The following is a 17,424-nucleotide window of genomic DNA, read 5'->3' on the forward strand; positions in this document are numbered from 1 at the left end:
AAAAATTTGTCTTAAAAAAATTTTTTTATTTATTTAAATATAATTTTATGAAAAAAAATGTTAAAAAAATTATTAAAAAAATCAGGACAGTAAGAAAACGCCTGTTCAAAACAATCAAGAAAACACTAGCCCAGAGTAAAAAGAAAACTTCCCACAGTTGTAAGAAAAAATACGAAAGAGTTACGTTCGAGAATGATGCAACAATTATTTGTGATATGTTAAATTTTCTCAGACGATTGGCACTAAAGGCTTTGGCAAACTTAGTCATGAAGCGATGTTCAGTTGAACAACGTATACAAGTGATCCAAATGTTTTATGAAAATGGTCGTGCATTGCGGTCTTATTGAATCTCCCTGTATAAGTTAGTGGAACGTGCTAACTTCCCCAACTTATTAAGTAAGGATTATTAAAACCACCACTGTATGTTTTCCTGATTATCACCTTTAAATACTCATAATGAATTTACGCGCTCGCATTGATAAAAGTTCATTCAGAAAATAGTAAGAGTGATAACAACAAGGGTTGAATGCGAACGAAGCTACCTACAACTATAACCACGCTTATGATCTTCATTCATTTGCACACGGCACGCTAAGCGACAGATAAGTAGTAAGAGCGACAACAACAAGAGTTAAATGAGAACGAAGCTGTAACTACAACTATATGAATGATCTTCATTGATTGCAAAGGAAAATTGCGGGAATTGAAAAGGTTTTGCACACGGCACGCTAAGGCGGTAGTTAAATTCCTGGAAAATGTTTTTTATGATTGGTATTTGATTGAATTAGCAAAAACATATTTTCGATTAACGGTTAGCGAAATTGGATAGGCTTAGCTTAAGTAAAATATTGTAAAACAAGAACAGAAGAAGATCGGCTTTGAAAGTGATCGTGTCGTAAAATAAAATTGTCTAATAAATAGAATTGCCTAATTTATATATTAGTATAGCTGACTAATAGCTTCCAACTGCACACAGATCACATTTCCTTTCAATACATATTAAACGTCCATTAAACGTCCGTTCCGCAAGAACAAAAAGTACCACGGAAGAACAACAAAAGTCATGGTGATACAAAGAATGGCCCAACTACGTATATTCAGAAAAAAGAAAATAAAAATATTTAAATATGAGACGACAGAAATGAGTTTCCTTTACTTGAAAGAGATGAGAAGCCTAATTTGTCTAATGCAAAAGGAGTCGAACTCAAAAAAGGAGTTCAATTATTATTATTATTTTTTTTTTTTTTTCAATGTGAGTGAGTGTGTGGATCTGCTTTATACCTCCCACACTTCTAGTGGTTTTGGTATCGTGCTTTGAAAGCATATGGCGCGAAAAGCAACAACCACAAAACAATAACATATAAAAATAAGTACAATCAGCAACCAAAGAAGACAACAAACAAAGAAAAATTTTACACAAGATTTTTTAAGATGAAAATAAGGCGAATTATTTAACAATATTATTATATCTTAGCTAATTTCGCGTTCGCGCTACCTCGAAAATTAATTAATTAAATAAATCAATTTCGCACAAACCAATGACGAATTTTGAAACTCGAAAACAAATCCCTACAAGATGTACGGAAAATCAGCACTTAATAGCTATGATGGAAAAAGAAAGGATCTCGAGAAGGACGATAATTCGTAGCATGGATCTCCCTCAACAAAGAGTTCCAACAAGGAAGATCATCATACATCCAGCTGAAAAGAGAAAAGTAAACACAATAATGAGCGACAACTTAACTTAATCACAATCCAGATAGAAATTATAGATTTAAATCACGGTAACAGTTATTTCCTAAGAAATGGTTATCCACTCAACTAAATAAATGCAGTCAGGCTACAAGCATAAATACAGCAATGTAGAGATTAATTAAAGAAATAAAATTTAGTCATGAAATAGAATAGCGTTCGTGTGTAGGTTTTATTTATGTGTGTATTTGCTTATATTTCATGCTCAGACTAAATTCCTTTTCGCTCGGTTTTCTTTGCACATAGTGTGACTTAGTTCGATTGCCGATGTTAGCTTAATACTGAAATGTTGTCATTTTTCGCGGGCTTTACGCAATAGGAGGTAACAAGCAATCAGCTGTTTAGTTTTGAATGTTTGATCAAAATAAAAAAACACTAAAATATACAGGCATAGGTGCAACCGAAACCTCAGTGTTCTTCGTTTGGCTAACTAACCGTGCACGAAACATAGTTGGAGATTCACGCTTTGGTGGAATATCCTCGCGTGTCACTTCTTCAACTTCTGGATATTGTTATCTTCACAGGCACCCAAGCGCGCTGTGCCCCTGCCAACATTTAGTTGTATTTTAATAGTCCTTTTTGGTAATAAATAGTGAAAATAAAAGCAAGTAGTAGCAAAAATAAAGCAGTCTCAATGTTCGTAATATTTTTCCTTATAGCGTAACCATAGTGCTTTACAAAGATATGTAGAATAAAATGCACCCCTGCACGGCAACCCTAACACGACGAACAAACATCAAACTGAACGGACGCCAAAGATGTTAGATTACAATAGACATTGGAGAACGGAGTGGTGAACAGTGAGGTACATGTGAGCGATTCAATAGTGGACGTATTAAATGAACAATGAACTATGTAATAGATTTACTTTTAATATGACTAAAAACTTTGTAAATAATTGCTAAATAATAAAGAATTCCTACAGATATACGTGCCGTATTGCAAAAGATTCGCAAAGGACAGGAACAGCCTTCGCAAAAAGTGCACATCTTTGAAAGAGCCTAGCGAAAGGGAGGCCTTTCGGAAAAGAGGAAGAAGTTTGTACCAATGTCCTTGAGGACATCCGTCCTTATATGCGAAAAAGGGCGGTAAGTGGAGTTCCTAAAATTTTACGTTTTATATATAAGTTAACTCATGACTCCCACGCCGACGTACGTTCCATGTAAACATCACAATAACAGTATAAGAATTTGAATCACCTGCAATTTTAAGTTTCAAGCGATAGCTTGCAATTCTCCAGAAATGAAACACGAGCCGCAACTGCAGCTGTGACAACAGTGAAACGACATTTGTTGAGAGAAAAATTGAAAATTTTGGAAAGTTTGGGAATGTGTGCCCCAAAATATTGCTGCCGAGTTCACTCGAGCATCAATAAAAAAAGAACACGCCGCAACATTGGCAAAACACTTTGTCAATGATATATATATTTTTGATGAAGTTAATTACTTCGATGACTGCACATACAACTCCGTGCGGTATAAATAATAAACAAGGTAGCCAAGTCACATGATGGCAATTCAGGCTTAATAGACGAATTCGAAATACAGGGCAGACGCACTTCGAGTATTCATATCATATTCAATTTGCCAAGTTCACTGGCACTGGCGCAGGAATTGGTATCGAATCAAAACCGATTCGCGTTTGCAAATGGCTTTTCACAGCTTAGATAACAGGGCAAGCAGGAATTTTACTACAAATTATCAAGCAGCTGCGAGTAACTTACGACAAACTGCAGGTGCAAGTGAACGCCCAATACCTATGGACGTAGATCACAGCACCTCGAGATATAGGGCAAATACAAACAGGGGTCTTGGTTTCGGTAACAAACCTAATGATCCTTTTAGCAGATCTAATACCAACACCGCAGTGGAAAGAAAGCCATTTGGCAGAAGCAGGGCAGATGGGTATAACCATACAGTGGTAAAAAGACTACAGACACGAACTATACCTGATGTGAAGGTGGGTATTATGGAAATGCTGAACATGTTTCTGAAAACAAAAATTATGGTATGTGATAACGAACCATCACTTAAGTCGGAAACCATTAAAAACGTCCATGGCATAAGTCAACATGAGGTCCCGCCTTACCATAGCAAGTCGAATGGACAGGTGGAACGATTCCACAGTACATTGACAGAAATAGCTAGATGCGTGGAGTTGATCTTGTTGGCAAGAATTAAGTACAACAATTCGATCCACTCGGTCACGGATCATAAGCCCATAGACGTAATTTATGGAAAGGAAACCTGAAACAAAGATATAGAGGAGAGAATTAGGAAAAACCAGACAAGAGATTTAACATTTCATAATAGGAGAAATAAATACAAAACATATGAAAAGTTAGATGTTGTATACGTGAAGGTAAACAAACGACTCTGGCACGGGAAAATTTTATAAAAGAAATTAAAATTCACAAATTTGTAGACGAAAAGAAAGAAGAATTTACAAAACAAATGCTAACAATTCAAACTTTTCTAATAAATCTTACAAGAGGTAAAAGAAAAAAAAACAGAAATTAAAAAAAGAAAAGAAAAAGAAGAAATTTTTATGAAAAGAATTTAAATTTTTTACCTTTTGAAAAAAAAAAATTCTAAGAAAAAGAACTATTATATAAAAAATAATATTCTTCTTTACCAAATTTAATCCCTATCATAAATTAATAAATTAAAAAAAAAACTAAAAATGACAAACCCAAATAATTTAATTAGGCCACCAGTGTTAAATACTACTTAACTCCTGCACCTTCCACCTCCACTCCCCAAATTTCCGCAGATTTAGCTTACCTTATTAGGACTATGGTTAACCAAACCCTAGGAACAAACAGACCAAATCTAATCCAAAACGCCCTTAATAATAATATAGCCCCAATAATAATGGACCAAACGATAGAACAGTTTATGAACGAAATGGACAAAATTCCAGACGTAGTACGTTCACTACGGGGATAATAGGCAAGGCAGATATTGCATTAGAGTCATACAATACGCCTTTAGACTGGGCAGCAATCTCTCGCTGCTTGACCACTCATTACGCAGACAAGAGAGGTACAGGCACACTTGAATATCAAATGACGTGCCTAGAGCAAGGACGACTAACAGTAAACGAGTTTTACCAAAAAGTTTACGGGCATTTATCCCTAATCCTAAACAAAATAGGATGCATGGAAATTGGTGAAGAAGCAGTCCATCTACTAACAGACAACTACCGTGCTAAGGCCCTCGACACTTTCGTTAGAGGACTTTCTGGCGATCTCCCCAGGCTTCTTGGCATAAAAGAACCGAAAAGCCTTCCCGAAGCCCTCCATCTATGTCTCAAGCTAGAAAATCAAAACCCAACTACATTTAACTCACCGTTCAACTACCAACAGCAATATCCTAAGCAACCACTCACTCAAACACGGTATCCACAAATTCCAAACCGACAGCCTGCACAGACAAAATTCTATCCAGAACTTGCATATACGAGTATACCTCAACCACCACCAAATACTAACCTACCCAGCAAAACCTGCGTACCCGAAACTCCAACACAATTAACATTTTTAACAACATATGCACTCGTATTTGTTTGAAAATTGACTTTTGTTTTGGTTCTACGTCACCTTTGGAAAATGTGTAAGAGGTAAGCAAACTTTATTCACATCTTTCTTCTCATTTTTGCATCAGTAGAAATAAAATAAAAGAAAACCGACAAATAGCTATCAAAGCAATATGTCAAAAAGATCAAAGTAGGCCGAGAATCAAATTGTCAAAAGCTGATTGAAATTTATATTGTGCGCGCGAATTTCTGTGTACAACCTCTTTAATTTCAAAGTTTTCTAATTTAAACTCTAATTATTATACAACCGTATTGTGCTATTTTTCAAAAGTGTTTTGCTGATTAAAAAAGAGGTAAGTAATGAATAAAAAAACATGTGCAAATTTAATGAGCTGCGAGAATAGGGAGTGGGGGGCAAGTGCGGAACAATATTCGCGAAGGCTTAGTGCTTGTGATGATACAGGTGGTAATAGTGAAATTTTTTTGGAGGAGAGTAACTCAGACTATTCCAATTTGTCAGTAATGTCCATAAGTGAAACTAGCGACAGTGATCCCGAAAATGATACGGTGGAATGTGATAGTGCGTTTGAAATAAACAAATGGGCTATAGCAAATAGGGTGTCCCATAATGTAGTTACACATCTAGATACTTCAAGTGCTTAGGCTAAAATTATTTTTGAAACTTAAATAATAAAAAAGCTGTGATTCAATCCATTCCAAGTGGGAATTTTTTATATCGCGGTACCCAACACAATTTTAAAATAGGCGTATTTGTTTTTCTTCACGATAAGGATGAAGTAAAAATTGACGTAGTAATTGATGGGCTTAAGTTGTAAAACAGTTTAAGTAAAGTTTTGTGGCCCATCCTTGGAGCAATCGTTGGGTTTCCAAACGAGTCCCCTTTTACCATTGCTTTCTTTTCTGAGACAAAAAAACCGTGAAACGTCAATGATTACTTGTAGACGGAGAGCTGGCTACATAGATATAAAAACCTATAAGGTCAACGATTTGGAGGAACCTTTCCAGAAAAAAAAATTGCAGAATTTTGACTCATCCACTTTGCCTCCTAGCCAGGCTGAATTAACGCAGCATTTATTGAGGACCAAATATATTGCTACAATATGGATAAATGCTCATAAGAAAATTGCATCATATTTACGACCAGAAACTTGCGGATGGATATTAGTAGAGGGAAAGTATACATTTAAATGGTTCCACGGACCACAGCTGCCTAGTACAATACAAGATATTATTGATCCTGGAACAAACGAAGGTAATATATTTATCCACAGAACATATAACTATTCCATTCTATTAAATGTCTAAAAATCATTTTGCTTTGTGCTTTGTTACAGGCAATGAAAACGTTAATGCAGAAAGCGAATCAAATGAAGATGAATATAGCGATAGCGAAGGAGATATCACATCCGAATCAGATTCCGATTGCGAATGTGACTAAAAATGTTGATGTGTAGCGCACTTTTTAACGTCGTCTGCCGCGGCCTTAGCCCTCACTTTTTTGTCTGCCATTTTGTAAATGGCTTTTGGAATGTTTAAACTTTAAAATACAATAATTGGAATTCATGTACCTTATGATTTTTTTTAATTAATTTTTGCAATCTTCAGCACAGTCTGCCGGCGAGTTAGCCCCTCGCAAAATGTCTGCCAATTTTTTCACACTTTCTGAAATATATAACCAAACTTTTCCCGTACATAGAATCCCTGTACCTTTTGAATTTTTTCCCACCCAAAATTCACCCCTTTCACTGCGTATCCCCCCTTTGCGCCCCAGTTTTGCAATGGCAGACATTCATTTTTATATTCGTCTACACTAATACTATTATTTTCAATATAAATTAGCCACGTATCTGATGCGGGCACTTTCATGTAGCCAGCTCCTAGACTATTGAAAGATTTTTGTGAGGAATTAATTTAGAAAAGAAAATGTTTGATATCCGTTTATTTTGCTGTATACACCTGCCCGTGCCTTTGTCACAGGTGTACAATCTCATAACGGTAAAAATATTGCTGAAAGTGTACATACATATGTAAGTTAAGGCATGATACCGAAACCTACGAAAGCAACAGCATTTCGTTGCAAAACCTCACATACCCTACCGCTTTTTCTGTCAGTCGATGCAGCCCAACACCAACAAACATGATGATCACTACCTGCGCTTACCTTAGCAACAGCATGCCGGGCAGGCAGCGCAAATAGAAAGACTCTCGCCTGGCCTCACAAAACATCCCGCTGCATAACAACAAACAGTGATCACTGCTTGCGCTTGGCTTGGCAACAGGATGTTAGGCAGGCAGACCAAAACACAACAATTGTTGTCTGGCCCAACTAATCACCGACTGCATAGCAACACAACATGCGTGAGCTTAGCATGCAGATCAACTGCATGACACCAGCTCGATCAATGCATTGCGCCTGCCCTAGCAGCGTCGTGTTGGGTAGGTAGCTCAAAACACAACGGTGCTTGCCTGCTTTAGTGAACCACCGATTGCATAGCAACGCATGGTTGACATGCTTGGTAGGCAGGCCAGCGGTACCACTTGTCATGCGCATGCAACAACACAATTGTGTTACTAGCGGTAGAGTCCAAGTAACCTTTTTCGCGCAACAACAGCTGATTACCACTGATCGCGAGGGTATAAAAGGCGGTATCATTGCCTGTCGAGGACAGTTCTTGTTACGTTGCAGGAGTTGCAAAGTCAACTTAAATAATAAAGTTAATAAAGTACCTATTTAATTCAAACAAAGTGTTGTTTTATTTTATAAGCAATATGACTTGCTTAACTTGTACAAGCAAAAGTCACATGTATATGCATAAATCTGAATTCGATATTGAAAACGGGACTTTCCCGAAAATGCTCTCTTTCTACTTTGTCGCTTGTGTGAGCGTCAGTATACGTTCGAGAAGTTACTTAAGTTCTGACTGCGAGTGCGTGTGGTTCCTTAAAATAAATTGATTGTGAAAACTAATAACAAAGTGTCTTATTATTTCAAGTTGGTGTTGAGTATATATATAACAATTAAAAATTATAATTTTTCCATAGGTTATGGGCCCAGTTAGCGCATAATAAAAAAAAAAAAAAAAAAAATTGTTATATTTTAAACAAATTCTGAAATTGTTTTTTTGTCAATTAAAAATAATAAGGTTTGAGTTTTCAACAGACAAGGAGAAAAAAAAATGGATAAAGGAAAGAGAAACATAAAACCGTTTGACGGTGAGAAGTATTACATATGGAAATTAACAGTAAGGGGACTATTAGAAGAACAAGATTTATTAAGAGTAGTTGATGAAGAAGCAGGAAAGGTGACAGATGAAATCAAAAAGGCACAGAGGAATGCAAAGAATATTGTAATGGAATATTTGAGCGATTCGTTTGTTGTTCTTGCGAGCAGAAAAAATACTGCCAAACAGATTTTTGCAAATTTAGATGCACTGTATGAGAGAAAAAGTTTAGCTTCTCAACTATCTTACACAAACAGTTGTTTGCTTTAAAATTAAAGGGTGATACTCCACTTCTAAATCATTTTAAGATTTTTGATGACCTTATAACTGACCTCATTGCGTCAAGAGGCAAGTTGGATGATATGGATAAAATTGCACAGTTACTTTTAAGCCTTCCGCCAAGTTACGAACGAGTAATCACGGCAATTGAAACCCTGTCAGAGGAAAACCTGACATTAGAATTTGTAAAAACACGACTTTTAGACAAGGAAATTAAATTAAAAGGTATCAGCACGGACACAAGTGCTAAGGTGTTGCAGTCCATTGGAAATAAAGTTTTTAAATTCAATAAATACAAAAATAAACATAACAATAATCAATTTAAGAAGCCTTTTAAAAACAAGTTTAAATCACCTCTAAAATGTTTTCACTGTGGCAAATTGGGACATTTAAAGAAAGATTGTTTCATTTTGAAAAGGCGGGCAGGGAATCAGACTAACGAAAATAATGGCAAAGAGAGACAAGCTCAAATAGCTACAACTACACAGTCAGATCGCGGATTTGCATTCATGATAAGAAATACACAAAATAATGCAATTGCAAGTGAGGTAGATTTTATTCTTGACTCTGGGGCTTCGGACCATCTCATCAAAGACATAGCGTTGTTTTCAGAGTATGAACACTTGGACTGCAATATTGCAATTGAGATTGCAAAGCGCGGAAAATATATCAATGCTACCGCCAAAGGAGTGGTCAACCTAAGCAGTGCTGGAAACAAAATCTCACTGAAAGATGTGCTATATAGCAAGGAAATTCCACACAATCTATTATCAGTAAAGAAAATGCAGGATGCTGGCCTAACAACTGAAGTTAGTCCTGAAGGCATAGAAGTCACTTAAAACGGTAACTTGGTGCTTAATGTACCAATTATAAAATTTCAATTAAATGCAAAAGTATACACGTCAAATAATTCAAAAAGTGCAGAGTACCTCTTGTGGCATAAAAGATTAGGTCATATAAATTTAGGAAAATTTTCAGAAATAAAACAAAATAACTTGTTTGAAGATATCAATCTTTTAAGTCGTATTGAGTCAAACAGTGATATATGTGAGGCTTGTATAGCGGCAAACAATCTAGATTAAAATTTGAAAAAAAAGTAAAAATAAAGAGCATATCCAGCGACCATTGTTTGTAGTCCATTCTGATGTCTGTGGTCCAATCACACCCACTACAATTGATAACAAAAACTAGTATGTTGTTTTTATTGACCAGTTCACACATTATTGTGTTACATACCCAATAACTTATAAGTCGGATGTATTTTCTGTTTTTAAAGATTTCATTGCAAAAAGTGAAGCTCACTTTAATTTGAAAATAGTGAATCTATATATCGATAATGGCAGGGAATATCTATCTAATGAAGTGTCTTATTATTTCAAGATAACTGTTAAAATTATAGTGGTAAGCTCAAAATGTAGGTCTGGCAATGCTTTAGCATCAACTCATACTATTGCAACTACTATACACAGTCAGTGTGTATTCAACCCTGCTTGGTTTCGCACGCGGTTTAATGTACTGATTCGATTCACTGCGATTTTTATACCAACAAATGGTTATGGGCCCAGCTCATCGCGATCGGATTTAATAATTGCTTGGGGACTAGAAAACGCCCGTGTGAAAAATTCGAAGTGACTAAAAAGTTGAAAGCGACAAGTGACTAAAATTTAATTTGTGCTACATTTTTTTTTAAATTTTGCAAAGCAAAATGAGTGTCGTCCACCAAATTGAGAAGCTTGGTGAAGACAATTACGACGTGTGGTGCATGACCATGCGCAGTGTGCTGATAACGGCTGATTTGTGGCAAGTGATCACCGAGGCAAAGCCTGTGGCAGCAACTGATGCAGAATCCGCGAAGTGGGACACAGCAGTCCAAAAGGCGTTAGCGTGCCTTATTTTGAACATAAAACCGACGCAGTTGATGCACATAAAAGCGTGTACAACTGCAGCCGACGCATGGAAAAAATTGCGTGAGGTCCATTTGCCAACGGGACCAGAGTACAGCTTTACCAAAAGCTTCTACGGGTAAGGATGCAGGAAGGAGATGACGTAACACAGTACGTCAAAACATTTGTCGATATAGTAGACAAATTGGCTGAGTTGGATATTAAAATAAGTGATGAACTCAAAGTAATTATGCTTTTGTCAAGCCTACCAAATTCCTTTGAAAATTTTGTTGTTGCTATTGAAACACGCGACAGTTTGCCGCTATTCGAAACGGTAAAATTTAAATTGCTAGAAGAAGGGGTGCGAAAAGCAGAAATGTATGAACGCGAAAGTTCGGTCGCTTCGGTATACGCACATACGCCAGCGCACACGCCAGCGCAAACGCCAACGCAGCAAAGCAAGCTTCGAAAAGCAAACGGTTCTTATAACGAATGTGAGAAACGGAACAGTAAGCAACAATTCAAGGGCAAGTGTTTTTATTGTAACAGGGTAGGGCATCGCGCAAGTGAGTATCGCAAGAAAGCGACAGCGCAAGGTGAACATTCCAGAAAAATAGAACAGTCAAATTGTTTGATGCATGTGAGTGGCGCGAAAATAAGAAAACATACCTGGTGTATCGATAGTGGCGCAACGATGCATATGTGTTGTGACAAAGACTTATTCGCATCATTTATTGAAAAATATACTTTAGTTAAATTGGCAGCTGATAAATATGTCGAATCACCCGGTGTAGGTACGGTTATATTAAAGACAAATAATGCGAAAGTCGAAATGCATGACGTTTTGTATGTGCCGGTGTAAAGCAGCACAAAAAGAAAATTTTTTACATTTAGTGATAAAGAAGCGCAAATAAAAAACAAATACGGCAAAATAGTGTTACGGGCAACGCAGGAAGGAAATTTGTATTTGTATACAAATCACTTAGAAAATAGTGCGGTTCATATGTTAAATGATTTATCAAACGTAAAAAAATGGCATAATCGGTTTGGCCACTTAAATTTTCAAAGTTTAAAACTATTAAGTAAAAAACAACTTGTAGAAGGTATGGACATTGAGAGTGTGCCTGTGGATATTAACTGTGATACGTGCAATCAGGCAAAAATCTGTGCGTTACCATTTCTTAATAAAGGAAAGCGTGTGACAAAAAGTGTACTTGAACTTGTACATAGTGATGTTTGTGGTCCAATGAATGTTAAATCAATAGGCAGTAATCGCTATTTCGTCACATTCATTGATGACTATTCACGAAAAATGTACGTTTATTTTATGCGTGCCAAGAGTGAAGTGTTCGAAAAATTTAAACTTTTCAAAAGCTATGTTGAACTGCAAACGGGCCAAAAAATAAAATGTTTGCGTAGTGATAATGGCACCGAATACATGAACAATAACTTTAAAATTTTTTTGAACAATTGTGGAATAAAGAAACAAAACACTGTTCCGTACACACCTCAGCAAAACGGTGTTGCTGAACGCGCAAATCGAATCATAGTAGAAATGGCTAAAAGTTTACTAATTCATGCTAAACTGGAAGAGTTTTTATGGGCTGAAGCCGTGCTTACAGCCGCATATATACGCAACAGGTGTCCAACAAAGGTATTAAATCAGTGCACACCTTTCGAAATGTGGAAGGGTCGCAAAGCGTCGGTGGAGCATCTTCGAGTTTTTGGTTCACGTGTGTTTGCCCTAGATAAAAACAGAACGGGCAAATTCAATGCTAAGGGAAAGGAGTATATTTTCGTAGGCTACTCCATTGCAGCAAAAGTTTATCGCTTGTACGATCGAGAAAAACGTCTAGTGATAGAGCGCAGGGATGTCAAATTTGTTGTAGGTGAGTTTGAAAATATAACTACTAAAAAATGCAACATATTAGACAGAAATGATGATTTCGTGACAAACATTATTCGTCTTGAGTCACAAACGCCTTCAGAAGAGCAAACAACATCCATTCAATATACACCCGATGATGAGCTGAGTGTTGAGACACATAACGAGTACGGCGACTCCGACGAAGAGGGGGAGGAGTTTGCTAGCGCGAACGATGATGATCAAAACAATGTTGGTCGACGTGGTCCAGGGCGACCTAAAATATTGAGTAAGGGTACACTAGGGAGACCCAAAAAGGTGTACAATATGCTAAATAATCTAAACTGTGCAGATGACATAGAGACACCACAAACATTAGCAGAAGCATTGCAGAGCCAATATTCGAATAATTGGCAAGAGTCGATGCAGTCGGAGTACAACGCACTTCTAGCAAACGACACGTGGGATTTAGTCGACCTACCTGCCGGGGAAAAAGCAATTGGTTCGAAATGGGTATTTCGAATCAAGAGAAGCAAGGACGGTGAAATCGAAAGATTTAAGTCTAGATTGGTCGCAAAAGGTTGCGGGCAACAATTAGGTGTGAACTACTGGGAAACATTCTCTCCTGTTATACGCTATGAAACCATCCGAATGCTGTTCGCTATAGCTGCAGAAAAACAGTTATACATGCACCAGATTGACATCTCTAACGCATATTTGAACAGCAGACTAGTTGAAGACGTCTACATGAAGCAACCGCAAAATTTTGTCAGTGCGGTACACCTAATAAAGTTCTTAAGCTAAACAAAGCCATTTATGGGCTTAAGCAATCTGGCCGCGCGTGGAACAGCACTCTAGATGAAGTTTTGCAAAGCATAGGCTTCAAAAGGTGCAAACTCGAGGCGTGCCTATACGTTAAGTTCAGTCAGCAGCAAAGCAGCTACATCGCAGTTTACGTCGACGATTTGATAATCATCTCACCAAGCGAAAACGAAATCAGCGCGATTAAGAAGAAGATATCATCAAAAATTGAAATGCACGATGGCGATCCTCTCTCGTATTTCCTTGGGTTAGAAATACAACGAGACGGCAAACGAGGTTCTGTGTCACTATGCCAGAAAACGTATATCAGAAACCTTTTAGACACATATGGCATGCAAAACTGTCGAGCTGTTGCAACACCGCTCGATCCCGGTTTCCATGTTGGTTGTAATGATGATAGCTGTGTTAAGGTAAATGTTACGCAATATCAATCATTAATCGGTTCTCTCATCTATTTAGCAATTTTGAGTCGACCTGACATTTTGCACGCAGTTAGCAAATTGTCGCAGCGCAACACAAATCCGCACGCTGAGCACGAGGCTGCAGCGAAACACATCTTACGATACCTATCCGGTACTACATATAAATCTGAACATCGTTTATTGCAAAACAGGCGAACCAGTGCGAGGTTTCGCAGACGCCGATTGGGCGTTTTTTTTCTTGGAGGCAGCGCGTTTTCCTGGTCTTCAGCAAAGCAAAGTGTCGTTGCATTGAGCAGCACAGAAGCAGAATACGTTGCCCTCTCCGTAGCCGCAAACGAAGCGGTGTACCTACGCAGATTGTTAGCTGAAATAAGATGGTCACAAGAAGAGCCAATGGTCATCTATGGCGACAACATAAGTGCACAGCATATTTCTACAAATCCTGTTCACCATAAACGTACAAAGCATATAGATATTAAGTATCATTTTATAAGAGAAAAAGTTGCAAATAACGAAATTGAATTAAAATACGTTTCCACAAATAAAAATGTTGCAGATGTATTAACTAAGAACTTATGTAAACAAAAGCATTGTTGCTTCGTAAAATTACTTGGTTTTAATTAAAATGTACCTAAAAAGTTATGTAAACAAAAGCGTTGCAGACTACTTGATTCAAATTGAAATGTATTTTTAGTTTACGTACATATTAGCGTAAGAAGAAGTGTTAAAATTATAGTGGTAAGCTCAAAATGTAGTCTGGCAATGCTCATACTATTGTAACTACTATACACAGTCAGTGTGTATTCAACCCTGCTTGGTTTCGCACGCGGTTTAATGTACTGATTCGATTCACTGCGATTTTTTTACTAACAATAACAATTAAAAATTATAATTTTTCCATAAATATGTAGTTGCTCAAAGTGTGATCAAGTAGGAAGTTATGTAAATAAAAGGATTTGTTATTCGAAAAAAGTTCATAACCTACGCTCTGATGTGTCTTTTTAATATATAGCAGAACCGGCACACCATAGTTATACTTTTAGAACTTGCGAAAGCTTTTTAGAAAAATCAGGTTTTAAAATTGTGTCGCAATTTCGCCTAGTCGATGTTGGTGTAACTAAAAGTTGACTCAGTTGTTAATGAAAAAAGCTAACTTATTAATATTAACTAAAATTAATCAAAAAATTAATTTTTTGTCAAAATATGTTCCTACAGAATTTGATCGTGTGTACAGGGACTTCAATGAAATCAATTATTGAAAATCGACGGAATATAGAAAATTTTTATTGTATATAGGAATTTTCGTATTAAAAGACTGTGTTGGTAGCGATTTTTGCTTTCTCTTCCTCCTATTGCACACTGGAATACGGCTATTATTAAGCCAAAAATCATTAGAAACTGAAGCAGACGTAGCCCAGAATATTTAGTTAGTTATAATGTGCATGGGTTGTTGCACATAACAGATTGTGCTAGGCAGTATGGAACTCTTGATAGTTTTTCGGCATATAAGTTCGAAAACTATAAAACTATATTTAAAGAAAATTAAAAAAGTCAAACAAAATTCTTGAGCAAATATATTTTAGGCTAGAAGAAGGAAATGATGTCGAGAATATTTCAAAAATTGGTGCTTTCAAAATTGATCACAAAAAAGAAAAAGATTCCTACTGTTTTAGAAGAAAAGTTGGGCCTGTCAAAATAATAGGTATTGATGATTATTTGATAGGATACAGTTTTGGCAAATTTGAAAACTATTTTAACCAACCGGTACAATCGTCTCTGGCACTAGGTATAATACTAGATATGGAGTTTTTGTTCGGTGAAGAAAGTATTGGCATTGAGGGTCAGCAGCCAGTTGACTACAAGGGTATTTTAAATGCATATGTACATATATTGTTAATGTAAACTTAAATTTTAAATTTTTCCCCAGCAGTTGAGGAGTTGTCAAAAACGGTTTTAGAAAACCCAGTAAAAATATTGAAAAACCAAAAAGTAATTGTCGACCAATTTCATTTCGCCAAGCGGCTAAGTAATTTAGAAATCATTTTTAATGAAAATGCACGTGTTTAGCGGCGTACCACTGTCGCATCAAGCTATTTACGTTCATATTTTGACAACTACAGAAAATCTAAACCAGTGAGCAGCTTACTCAATTTAAGACGGTTGGCGAATGTAAGGTCCTACTCCGCAGGACTCATCATTCTGTTTGCAAAATGACTGGCGAAGAAGTAGTTGAAATACAAACAGAAATATCGTCCACACTATCATTGCAAACGTTAGCTACAGCTAAGGAATTCGAAAAAAAGCTGCTGCAACAAGAATATCTTGAGGCAATGGTTAGTAAAAAAATAATAGATGTACACGTACACAAATATAATAATGCTGATTATTATTATTGTTATAAAAAGAACTGTAATATGGCAGTTGTAATTGAGTTCAACAGTCGTAAAATTGGCGAACAGGAAAAGGTACATAATCATCTTTTTGATAAATTAAAAGTAATAAATTCAATTAAAAACGATGTTAAAACTGCAACTTTGAAGAGATCAAGTGTACGCGAATTGTTTGACGATAACTGTAAAAAGCATAAAGCAGGTGGGATGTTAATTGAATATAGTAAAATGCGTAGGAATTTGCTACGAATCAAACAAAAGAAGTTACCCAAAGCACCTTCGAATTTTTAAGAAATTATTGAACTTTTCAAAAATCAAGAAATTAATAATGAATTTGGAATGCCTAGATATGATACTGGAAAACACTTTTATATAGACACTATAATTGAATTAAATTTTACGTACACATTATTTATTTCACCCACAATTTCTAAAACTATACGAGAAAAAAGTAATTTAGAAAGATGTAATTATATTGTTGATGGTACGTTCAATATGATACCCATTTCAAATAAATGTAAACAATTTTTAATCCACATAATGCACAGCGACCACATAAGTTTAAAGCCACTTATTTATATGTTTTTTATATAAACCAACATAATATAACTTAAACATGGCTATTTCATCTTCCAGGCTTATCCATTTATATATGTACTGATGTCACATAAAACAGAGGAAGCGTACATGCACATTTTACAATAAAAGTTAATACCACAAAAGCTAAAACTGACGTTCACACGCGCGAGGCAGTTTCTGCTGACGGTATGTCTGCTAATTTTTGGGTGTCATAGCACCCAAAGTCAGAAAGCGTGGGAAACAGGTACGGCACATGTGTGATGCATGTGACAACATTATGCCACAAGATTAGGTTAAGAATAAAATGTCAAATTTAAGTTAGTTCGTTTTAGACTCAATAAAGAAAAGATGTACCTATGAGCACACAAAAAATATTTTTTTTTAAAGTTTAATCTGATGAGAGGTTAAGTTATACAATAACTTTGCTGTTTTGAATTTATTTTCATTCGAATTGGAATTTATTGATAATAGAATTTGAAACATCTTTTTCATCGTGTAAGTAGTTTATACGCGTCATAATTAAAATACATTATAAGAATATTTTAAGATCCCTCAAGAGTTATACATTTTATATATGTATATACTCAAGACAATACAACTACAATGAAACAACTTAAAAAAGGCTTTAGTAAAAAACTAAAAACACCGTAGTTA

General features: G+C 36.1%; 1 protein-coding gene across 2 annotated transcripts in view; it reads right to left on the reverse strand.

Moving 5' to 3' along the window:
• Window positions 1-825: 825 nt before the first annotated feature.
• LOC129248411 (out at first protein) overlaps window positions 826-17,424 on the reverse strand; it is a 118,977-nt gene continuing 102,378 nt past the window's right edge. For both annotated transcript variants that reach the window (XM_054887952.1, XM_054887951.1), the window contains one exon: window positions 826-1,701. The gene's annotated coding sequence lies outside the window, so the exon portion shown is untranslated. The remainder of the gene's footprint in view (window positions 1,702-17,424) is intronic.

The sequence above is a fragment of the Anastrepha obliqua genome, chromosome 5 (assembly GCF_027943255.1).
Source record: "Anastrepha obliqua isolate idAnaObli1 chromosome 5, idAnaObli1_1.0, whole genome shotgun sequence".
Taxonomy (NCBI): Eukaryota; Metazoa; Arthropoda; class Insecta; order Diptera; family Tephritidae; genus Anastrepha; species Anastrepha obliqua.